Genomic DNA, 12,097 nt, shown 5'->3' with positions numbered 1-12,097 from the left:
TGCCTAAACAGTTCATGTAAATCGAAGTATATGATTGTTAAATAAGCTAAGTTAAAAAGGTTTAAATAAGTCAATAATTTGTTTAATTCATGATGAGGTTCTGTAGGTTAAAAACAATGCTGTTACTGTAGCTTTAAGAAGAGAGCTCAGGTTGTGTAACTGAGAATTTGATTGAGATTGCTAACACCTGAGTGTGCCCAGGGCAGTGCTGATTAAGATTTCTATCACTTGTGTGTGCAGGGCTGTGCAGATTCAGTTGATGCTCAAGACAAGGTCAGAGCGACACAGTGTTTTGACCGTAGTATATCTTTTTGTTTGAGAACTTGCTTTTAGATCACTTCTGTAACCAGGGAACACATTTTTTGAATAAATCTATAGAAACGTGCCTCTGAGATTCAACCACTCACAGATAGAAACACACAAATGAATTTAAAAAAATACAACATCATTAAACGTTGATATCTGGTTAGTTTTAAGTTGTGTTGGTAAGTAACCAATACCCAACGTCTGCACAACAATACATTTCAAACTAGATTGTCAAATGTCTCCTCAAATCACTGAGCAGTAGAGCAACGTTCTGCTCTTTCATTGGACGACTCATTGGACTTGTGGGTGGGACCACAGTTGTATAACACCAGACTGGGCGGGGCAACAGTAACTGCTCCAGCAGCCTGCAGTTTGAATTAAGAGGGAGAGAAGACAGGAAGAGATACTTGTTTGTGCATGGAGATGTTTTTTTGAGAATCCCAGGACTTCTAGAATCACAATCTTTTGCACAGGTGAGTTAATAATTAATTTCCTTCTAACTTGAAATGAAATATTTGACTGTTTTTTTAAAAATAAAGTTCTACATTCTGTTTATGACCGAGTGAGGTGATTTCTTCATGTGCAAATCAGTCATGCTTTGTTTTTTTGTTTTTCTTTTCCTTTTCTTTGCATGTTTTTGAAACAACTGGCATTGTTTGAATAAATCCTTTGCCCAAAATGATTACAGTACCTGCCTTTTGTGGCAAACAGTGGAAACTAGAAAGAGGCTATAGGCCTACTGCATTAACTAGATGGACTGATCCCCACTGCTTTGTGTTGGTGGCTTGGTGCTGCTGAGTTAAACATTTAAATTGCAGCTTTTAAAGATAATGTCTTATTTTAGGGGAAGTTCTGTTGTTCATGATTCATGTTTTCAGTTGGGAATGTGTGTTATTGAAGGGTAAAGCTCACATGCCTCACAGCTATTTTTGTGTGAGACAGTGCAGTGTAACAAAAAATCAGGCATAAGGGTTGGTTGCATTTGAATACTCTTTTTATTGTGTAGCCTTTATCATAGTTTTAATAATTATATTAGCTTGTAAGACATTATTTTCAGTCTAATATTGGCCAAGCCTAACAGTAAAGCCCACCTAAAAAAAATAAACATAATAGAGGAATGTAAACACTATGTTGAAGATTGATTGGTAAGTAACCAATCCCCAACGTCTGTTCAACGTATCATGCTAACGTCATATTGACATAGAATACTGACATGCTGTTGTCAGGTATTGTAACCAAAACCCAACGTCTGCTTAGCGTCATTATGCTAACGTTCACACAATGTCAAAATCTAACATCATTAAACGTTGTTTTTTTGTTGGATTTTAGTTTATTCGTCATGTCCCTGGTGTTTAAAGACCTTAAGAGGTGTAAAGATAGAATAATATCTTAGCTGTTCACTTAATATGGCATTTTCCTTCCTGTGACTTTTACCATACTCTCAGGTTGTCATGGTTGGAGACACAGGAGGTAATTCATTGGATGATGCACCCAGAAGAATGATGCCGTTCCTCATGTCACATGAATTGACACTCCAGTACAACCTCTGTTGACATCATGGCAAGAATAAGTCCCCGGGGCCTGTGTCTTTTTGACGTTGCATATGGTAAGTTAAACATTTTAATTGCCCGATGTAACTTTTCCTTGACCTTTCCGTTATCTTTCTAATTTAAATTTTACAAGGAGTGCTACAAAATGTTGATTATTTTTATATACGTTGGCAGTTATGCCTAAGTTCAAGAGTTTGGAATCACTGTCTTTATGCTAACGTCCATACAATGTCAAATTCCAACATTAAACGTTGTTTTTTTGTTGGATTTTAGTTGTGTTGGTGAGTAACCAATACCCAACATCTGTTCAAGGTATCATGCTGTCATTTTGACATAGAATACTGACATGCTGTTGTCAGGTATTGTAACCAAAACCCAACGTCTGCTTAACCTCATTATGCAAACAACCACACAATGTTAAATTATAACATCATTAAACACAATTTTTTTTTTTGGATTTTAGTTGTGTTGGTGAGTAACCAACATCTGTTCAACGTATCATGCTAACGTCAAATTGACAAAGAATACCGACATTCTGTTGTCGGATATTGTGATCAAAGCCCAATGTCTGCTTAAAGGTAGGGTAAGTGATATTTTTTGGTTAAAACAAAAAGTATTTTGCTAAAAGGTTAAAATACTATATTCTGATAGTAATCATTGCTATAGAGTGTTTTTTCAGTAACAGATGTCTCCCTGTCTCTCCAGCTCTTTAATAAACAGAAAATACATTTTTCGGTAGGTGTCAAAATCTCAGCCAATCAGGAGAAAGTACCAATTTTTAAGCTTAATTTGTATAGTGTTCCAGTTCCAATTTTGCATGCTCATTTCTTAGTGTCATCACTTCCAATTTCACTTGTTTAATCTGTATCCTGATTGAGTTCTCTGTCCTGGTTGGATAAAATTGGAAATGAAACTGAAACTGAAACGAAAATGCATTTTCTGTTTAATAAAGAGCTGGAGAGACAAGGAGACTCCTAATACTGAACAAACACTCTATAGCAATGAGTACTATCAGAATATAGAGCTATTTAACAATTATTTTAACCAACGCAAATCACTTACCCTACCTTTAACGTTATGATACACAACGTTAAATTCTAACACCATTAGACGTTGATATTTTGTTGGTTTTAATTTGTGCTGTTAAGCAACTATAATCCAACGTTTTCTCAAAGTTTTTTTTCCATTTCTGAGGAATGTAAACACTATGTTAAAGATCTATTGGTAAACCATCTTAAGTTGAAATATTGAAGTAGGTCCTGTGCAGTTGAATGGCCGAAGAACAGAGTGAAGAACAGTTAGTATTTTGCATTAACCGATACTTGATATACAGTAGCTGATAATGAAGTAGGTGTAGGTTTGATAGCTGTCGTTTTTGCTGCTGTTCCAGCCCATATTGAATTTAAATGTCCACAGACATTTCGGAAGGCAGAGATAGCCTATCTGATAATCAGTTTTTTCAAGACTTCATTTTCTTCTTAATTACTATTGTTATATTAATATGTATGTCCAAGCATCCAAGTATAATCAACATATCATCTGCCTTCCACAGCACATCATTTGACACCACTGTAAAGGTACTTCAGCTTCCAAACACCCGTGATCCAGACTTGGTGAGCCTCCACCAAGTCCGAAGTAAGTATAATATCAGGGCGTTAATTTGAGGGGTAATATGTCCTTAAATTGGTTGGAATTTAAAAAAATATATTGAATTAGATGATTCAGCTTTCCCACGGTAATGACTTTCCTGGAACATTTTTAATTGAGTTATAAATTCCCACAGGGCTGTGGGCACCCTGATGATTTTTTGACACAGTTAAACAAAACAGGCACAGATAAACTAGAAAACATTAGTCTACAGTCAGCTGTGTAATGAAAAAGCAGTCTTATAGTGTTAATATTGAAAGGGCAGGGATGTGAAGTTTCACTCAACCAACGATTCGATATAATTCACCATACTGGGTTCACAATACAATTTCTTCTTGGGTTTTCTCTGAAGTAGTTGTGCCATGGCATGAGGCCATTGTGAGAGGAAGTCTCTATCTTGCGTCAAGTATATTTTTCATTCATAATGTGTTGTGTATTTCTTATTTTCATGCTAGATGGGAGACATCAAGAGGTGGAAGGTCCTCTCAAGTAGAATACATCGGGTGAGTACCTCCACACTGAACTTCACTATTATTTCACAATAAAGCAACATCATTTTGATTTAAAACAAGTTTGATTTTTCACCGCTACTAAAGGCATCAGGCAAACGGCTATAAAAATGAGGCATCATCTACAGTATATGAATAGTTTTGATGCGATAGCATCAATATATTCTAAAGAAGTATTTGTATAATTTATTCGTCATGTCCCTGGTGTTTAAAGACCTTAAGAGGTGTAAAGATAGAATAATATCTTAGCTGTTCACTTAATATGGCATTTTCCTTCCTGTGACTTTTACCATACTCTCAGGTTGTCATGGTTGGAGACACAGGAGGTAATTCATTGGATGATGCACCCAGAAGAATGATGCCGTTCCTCATGTCGCATGAATTGACACTCCAGTACAACCTCTGTTGACATCATGGCAAGAATAAGTCCCCGGGGCCTGTGTCTTTTTGACGTTGCATATGGTAAGTTAAACATTTTAATTGCCTGATGTAACTTTTCCTTGACCTTTTCCATTATCTTTCTAATTTAAATTTTACAAGGAGTGCTACAAAATGTTGATTATTTTTATATACGTTGGCAGTTATGCCTAAGTTCAAGAGTTTGGAATCACTGTGAAAATTAAGTAAGTAGGCCTACAGCCAAGACATTGATGATAATAATTATAGTAATAACTTCTTCAACATTTCTGTTTACTAAATAATCCACCAAGTGCAGCAATATCTTTAAAGACCTTAGGCATTCTACATGTCATATTCTCTAGATATCCAGGTCAAATTTCACCCCATATTTTCAGTAGAATTTGCCGTACTTTGAGACTGGTTTGTATAAAACTTCTCATGAACCTTACGGTATAGCTGTTCCCAACATAGGATTTAGATCAAGCAATTGTGATGGCCATTCAGAGACAGAACTCATATCTGCAAACTATCATTTCAAAAGCATAATTTCTCACTGATTCCAAACTTTTGAACAGATATCTGTCAGTCAATAAAGATGTTTCATAATGTAAAAATCAAGCTAGAGTTATTAAAATAGCTTATTTCTGTCATTTATCTTTAGGGGAACTAAAGAAGAATGCAATCTTCAATGCTGATGACACCCAACTGTACATAAAAACCAAGCAATCATCATCCTCATCATCACTACCGCCCTTATCCATTCTCACTACCTGCCTGGAGGAGATGAAGGCGTGGATGAGTAACAACTTTCTGCAGCTAAACAGTTCCAAAACCGAAGTAATTCTTATAGGCACCCCACACCAGATAAAAACATCCCCCATAACCAGCATCACCTTCTCCGGACAGGACCTCCCCCTCTCACCAGTTGTCACAAACCCGGGAGTAAAAATAGACCCTCACCTTAACTTTGAGGCCCACGTCAAATACCTATGCAAAACATCCTTCTTTCAGCTCAGAAACATTTCAAAACTCCGTCCCACACTCACGCTAGCAGATTCAGAAAAGCTCGTCCACGCCTTTGTCTCCTCCAGGTTGGACTATTGCAACGCACTTCTCATCGGGATCCCTAGCAAGAGCCTTCAAAGGCTCCAGTATATTCAGAACAGCGCTGCTAGGGTCCTGATGAGAGTGCGCAAACATGAGCACATCACACCCATCCTCCGTTCACTCCACTGGCTTCCCGTTGCTTTCCGGACCCAATACAAAATATCCCTGTTGACACATCAGTGCATCCACGGCAACGCTCCCTCATACCTCAAGGACCTAGTCTCCCTACAACCCTCGACCCGCAACCTCCGCTCTTCAAACACCAACCTCCTCAACATCCGCAAGGCCAATCTACACACCATGGGCGACCGGGCTTTCTGCTCGGTCGCCCCCCGAACTGTGGAACGCCCTCCCTGTCCACTTGAGAGCACCACAGTCGGTCGACTGCTTTAAGAGAGGATTAAAGACCTACCTTTTTAGCAAAAAATTTTTTTAGCTGGTTTTACCTCTAGGCTTTATGCCCCCAGTTTTAATTGTTTTGTTTCAGTTTCTTGTGAGATGTTTGATTTTATGCATTTGCCTTATGTAAGCACTTTGAGATTTCTTGTAAATGTAAAGTGCGTTATAAATAAAATCCATTAATATTATTATTATTATTATTACCCTTATTATTTTCACATTTGTTAAAACTAATGTTGGATTGACATTTTATTCTCAACTAAAATACAACGTGATTCCAACGTTAGAAATATGTCATATTTTGATTGTACTCTTAACGTTAGAGTTGACGTTGAGCCAATGTTGTACTATGACGTCAACCCGATTTAAATTTTCTGCAACTTGTATCCAACGTTGGAGCCCAACGTTGGATACAAGTTGTATTTTAGTTGAAAATGGAAATCTGATTGATGTCATAACCCAATATTTGTTTGATGTCAAACTCGGATGTTATTTTGCCATTGAATTTAAGTTGGGCTCTAATGCTGGATACAAGTTGTATTTTAGTTGAAAATGAAAATCTGATTGACGTCATAACCTAATGTTGGTTTGACATCAAACTCTGATGTTATTTAGACATTGAATTTAAGTTGGGATCTAACGTTGGATACAAGTTGTATTTTAGTTGAAAATGAAAATCTGATTGGCGTCATAACCCAACGTTGGTTTGATGTCAAACTCTGATGTTACTTAGACATTGAATTAATGCTGTGATCTAACGTTGGATACAAGTTGTATTTTAGTTGAAAATGAAAGTTTGATTGACGTCAAAACCAGACGTTGGTTTGACGTCAAACTCTGATGTTAGTTAGACATTGAATTAATGTTGGCCTCTAACGTTGGATGACGGTTGTAGGTTAGTTGAAAATGAAAGTTTGATTGACGTCATAACCCAACGTTGGTTTGTCGTCAAACTCTGATGTTAGTTAGACATTGAATTAATGTTGGCCTCTACCGTTGGATGACTGTTGTGGGGTAGTTGAAAATGAAAGTTTGATTGACGTCATAACCCAACGTTGGTTTGACGTCAAATTCTGATGTTAGTTAGACATTGAATTAATGTTGGCCTCTAACGTTGGATGACGGTTGTGGGTTAGTTGAAAATGAAAGTTTGACTGACGTCATAACCCAACGTTGGTTTGACATCAAACTCTGATGTTAGTTAGACATTGAATTAATGTTGGCCTCTAACGTTGGATGACGGTTGTGGGGTAGTTGAAAATGAAAGTTTGATTGACGTCAAAACCAGACGTTGGTTTGACGTCAAACTCTGATGTTAGTTAGACATTGAATTAATGTTGGCCTCTAACGTTGGATGACGGTTGTGGGTTAGTTGAAAATGAAAGTTTGACTGACGTCATAACCCAACATTGGTTTGACATCAAACTCTGATGATAGACATTGAATTAATGTTGGCCTCTAACGTTGGATACAAGTTGTATTTTAGTTGAAAATGAAAGTTTGATTGACGTCAAAACCAGACGTTGGTTTGACGACAAACTCTGATGTTAGTTAGACATTGAATTAATGTTGGCCTCTAACGTTGGATGACTGTTGTGGGTTAGTTGAAAATGAAAGTTTGATTGACGTCATAACCCAACGTTGGTTTGACGTCAAACTCTGATGTTAGTTAGACATTGAATTAATGTTGGCCTCTAACGTTGGATGACTGTTGTGGGGTAGTTGAAAATGAAAGTTTGATTGACGTCATAACCCAACGTTGGTTTGACGTCAAACTCTGATGTTAGTTAGACATTGAGTTAATGTTGGCCTCTAACGTTGGATGACTGTTGTGGGGTAGTTGAAAATGAAAGTTTGATTGACGTCATAACCCAACGTTGGTTCGACGTTAAACTCTGATGTTATTTAGACATTGAATTAATGTTGGCCTCTAACGTTGGATGACTGTTGTGGGGTAGTTGAAAATGAAAGTTTGATTGACGTCATAACCCAACGTTGGTTTGACGTCAAACTCTGATGTTAGTTAGACATTGAATTAATGTTAGGATTCAACGTTGGAGTCCAACCAAAATCCAAGGTCTAAATAACGTCAGAGGTTGACGTCAAACCAACGTTGGGTAATGACGTCTAACAAACTTTCATTTTCAACTACCCCACAACGGTCATCCAACGTTGGAGTTCAACGTTGTTCTAACGTCATATTGACGTCCTGTGCCAGCTGGGTAGATAGATACACAGACAGACAGACAGACAGACCGACCACACTAACCAATGCGCTTACTTTAATTGTAGCCTAATATAATAATTATAATTATAATAATCCTACACTTCGCAGATATAAATGATTATATTATGAATCACTAACCAATTCAGACATATTTTATACATACGCTATTTGAAAATAGCAGATAAGCTCACAATAACAGTTGTTGTGAGCTTGTAGATCTGCTATTTGTTGAACAACATGTTGCTGAGCGGTACATTGCTGGAGATAGATAGATAGATATTTAGATAGATTTATAGACAGACAGACAGACAGACAGACACGCCTTTTTTTTTCGGTTTAATTTTTTTCATTTTTCTTTTCTGAAACCGCTCCATTAGCGGCGCTAAGGTGGAGCTTGGAGCTTAGGGGTCCATAGCTAAAACCCCCAAAAATGTTAGCCTACAGTGGGCTATATATACAGTACACGTTGTGTATTATTATGTTACAGCATGCACGTGGAAAATCCGGCTTGATATCAATAGAGAAAATAAATTCTAATACATTCTAATAAATTCATGACTGACTGGGGGTTCGGGGGGGTTCCTTTGGGGGGGGGGGGGGGGGGGGGGGGTGGTGTAGGAGTGGGGGGGTTTAGGAATGTGGATTACAGTAAAATTGTAATGACAAATTCCAAGATGAACTCTGCAGCCGCACTGAGGCGCTCCAAGCCGTCAGATATTCCCCGAATGTTGGTACCTGGATTGCCTTTCAATAAAACCATATTTGATGGGCATATGTATCACCTACCTGTTACTGATTTGAGAGAATTTTATATTATTGTAATCAGTTCATTATTTCCTGTGTAACCATGAATAAAACTGAAGTGTGTCATTTGGAGCGAATGGCATTGCGTGGCACAAATTGTCTTCTTTGAATAGACTATCATCTTATGTAAACGCAATTGACACAAGGAATTGATTGACACTCTCACATCTGCTGATAATAGGACAATTATAATCACAGACATTCCTGGAGAATTAGAAGATAGAATGTTGTGTGCCAGGCTGTGGGTGTGTTTAGATATGCGCAACAGCGCATTGGTTTGTATTGTATTGGACCAGTGCGCAATGAATAATGATAATATTATTATTATTATAATAATCCTTGAATAGCGACGTGTAGGCTATCTTGTGGGTTTTCATTGGCTGAGCAGTCTGACAATCCCCTATGAGCGTCAGTCATTGGCCGACCGCTGTTGGTCCCACCCAGCCCAGTAAATACAAAATGTGATTGGAATGGACGTCAAACGGCCCCGCCTCTGGTCCCGCCTCCGCTCCCCCCCGCCTCCCTGCGAGGTTTCGAGTAGAATGTTTCAGAGTTTCAGCACCTGCATGCCTCTGAGGCTCTGCCTCTGCTGCTGCTGCGTGCGTTCAGAGATTTGAGGAGAGTGTGCTGCTGTGTGTGTGACGCTGAATCACAGTTTCAAAATAAAGTTTAACCATTGAATTTTTTTCCCAGTCTTTCAACAATAAAGTTGCTAGTTTCAAAAACTATCCCCATTTACAAGGTTTCAAACATGGAAAACAAAAATAATACCCAAGGAGAACAGTGCCAAAATGCATATTCTGAAAGTGTGTTTGTGACCAATTTGAAACTCTGAAAATGTGTTGACGAAACACTGTAAAATGTGTTTACAGAGATTTGAGAAACACTTTCAGCCTATCAACACTTTTTTCAAAGATTCAAAACGAGTTTTCAAACCTTTCAAACCTTTTGAAACCTTTATTTTAAGTCAGGAGTTTACAAGGTTTCAAACATGGAAAACAAAATAATACCCAGGTAGAACAGTGCCAAAATGCATATTCTGAAAGTGTGTTTGTGACTAATTTGAAACTCTGAAAATGTGTTGGCGAAACACTGTAAAATATGTTTTCAGAGATTTGAATTTTTTTTTCGGCCTATCAACACTTTTTTCAGAGATTCAACACTTTTTTCAGAGATTCAACACTTTTTTCAGAGATTCAAATATTTTTTCAGAGATTCGAAACGAGTTTTCAGTCTTGCAAAAAAGGTTTTCAAGGTTCTGAAACCTTTATTTGAAGTTAGGAGTATTGGCAGTGATCCGATTCCATACTGTTATGGTGGTGACAGGTTGAGTAATAGTAATACAAGTAGGTGAGGTTAAGTAGCTCAATATTCTGATAGCAATCATTGCTCTAGACTACAGTGTTTGTTCAGTAACAGGGGTCTCCCCGTCTCTCCAGCTCTTTAGTAAGAACAGAAAATGCATTTTCAGGTCGGGATACCAATTTTATACAATCAGGAGAGAGAAATCTGAAGTGATGACACAAAGACGTGAGCGGATGAACTTTAACACTATGAAATTTAAGCTGATAATTGATACTCTCTCCTGATTGGCCGAAATTGGCAACCCACCTGACAATATATTTTCTGTTTTATTAACCAGCTGGGGATTTCCTATTCATGAACAAACACTCGATATAGCAATGATCAGAATATAGAGCTTTAATCCTCATAGCGCGGCACCGAGTGCCACGCTACGAGCTTGTAGATCTGCATTTATTTTTTTCAAATCGTGAATATTTTTGCAAATCTATGAATATATATTTTTCAAAGCGAACATTTGTAACTCAAATCTTTGCTTCTGGGGGGTCCCTGGAACACATCATTTTGAGATGGCGGTCCGCGGCCAAATACATATCATTTTGGGGGTCCTTGACATGAAAAAGTTTGAGAACCACTGATATAGCAACATAGTTTTTTTTCAAAAAAACGGTTAGAATTTAGTAGACATTTTGTAGAATCGGCCTCAGGTCTTTATGGGTTAAAGGTGAAAGCTTGGGAAATGTATGCATCCTTCAATGTCTGACCTGCCGGCAGACGACACTGAAGTGTGTCAGAATATACTCCATGCTGCGCTGCTCCAGCTTCTTACAGGAGTGGGCCTCAGCGAAGCAGTGGATCCCCACACAGTTGGTTTCGTCCATGTGACGCTCCATGTAATTCCAGCAGGCCTCTTGAACAGCCATGACATTTAGCAAGCTTGCTGCCGTTAGCAGGGCCTGAAAACCAGTTAAACAAAATATATTACAGTATTTAATTTAAAACAGCAGTTTTCAACCTTTTCTGGATCAGGACGTAAAACAATGAAAACTTTTTTTTTTCAGTGTTTTAAAGAAAAAATACAATGACTAAGAACGAAAAAGGTGTCATAAAGTGACAAAAGGCACACACACATCCTGTCCTGCTGGGCTGGGTGCTGAATCAAAAATTCAACATGAAATAATCAAATCCGCACACCAGCAATGCTGCTCCCAGCATGGGTATTTTTTTTATTTATTGGTAACGTTTCGAGCAGGGAGGCTCTTCAGCCCTTACTCTGATTCTGTTTTTACATCAATTGTTATCAAAATATGAATGTTATGTCATTAAAATCTTCGTTTTGTCAAGTATTTGGGGGCCCACTTGTGGTATGTATCCTCATGGCCGACAGATTGAGAACCACTTTTAAAGCACTGATGCAAGTAAAAAATGGAGGCAATGAATAAGGTTCATTAATACATCACCTGCACATTTCCCACGGAGATGACCACCTTTGAAAAATAGGCATAGCCCACCAACATCTCAAGCTCCTGAGGTTCTACTCCATTGATGGCTACCCTCAACTGTCGGGTCTCCATCCAGTCAACTGTGAACATTGCCTGTGCGGGTTGAAAAGGTGAACTGGTTTAATTTGAAATGTAAGCCTTTATTTACATTGTGTCGACAGTTAACCGATTGTATATAGCATGATATTTGTTTCACAAATTAAAGACAATTCAGAATTGAATGCAATTCCCTTAATCAGTGGTGGAAAAAGTACTCAAATGTTTTACTTAAGTAAAAGTATCAATACTGCAATGTAGAAGTACTCTGTTACAAGTAAAAGTCTGGAATTCAAAATGTACTTGAGT

General features: G+C 37.9%; 1 long non-coding RNA gene across 1 annotated transcript; it reads left to right on the top strand.

The window, feature by feature from the left end:
• Positions 1 to 668: 668 nt before the first annotated feature.
• On the top strand, positions 669 to 4,385 carry LOC308088465. Its single transcript, XR_013933447.1, has 4 exons — positions 669 to 779; positions 3,443 to 3,491; positions 3,959 to 4,006; positions 4,314 to 4,385. It is a non-coding gene; the product is annotated as an uncharacterized lncRNA (long non-coding RNA).
• The last annotated feature ends 7,712 nt before the right edge of the window (positions 4,386 to 12,097 follow it).

Source organism: Gymnoscopelus braueri, assembly GCF_963280865.1.
Source record: "Gymnoscopelus braueri genome assembly, chromosome: 1".
Taxonomy (NCBI): domain Eukaryota; kingdom Metazoa; phylum Chordata; class Actinopteri; order Myctophiformes; family Myctophidae; genus Gymnoscopelus; species Gymnoscopelus braueri.
This window is presented reverse-complemented; position numbering and strand designations above follow the sequence as displayed.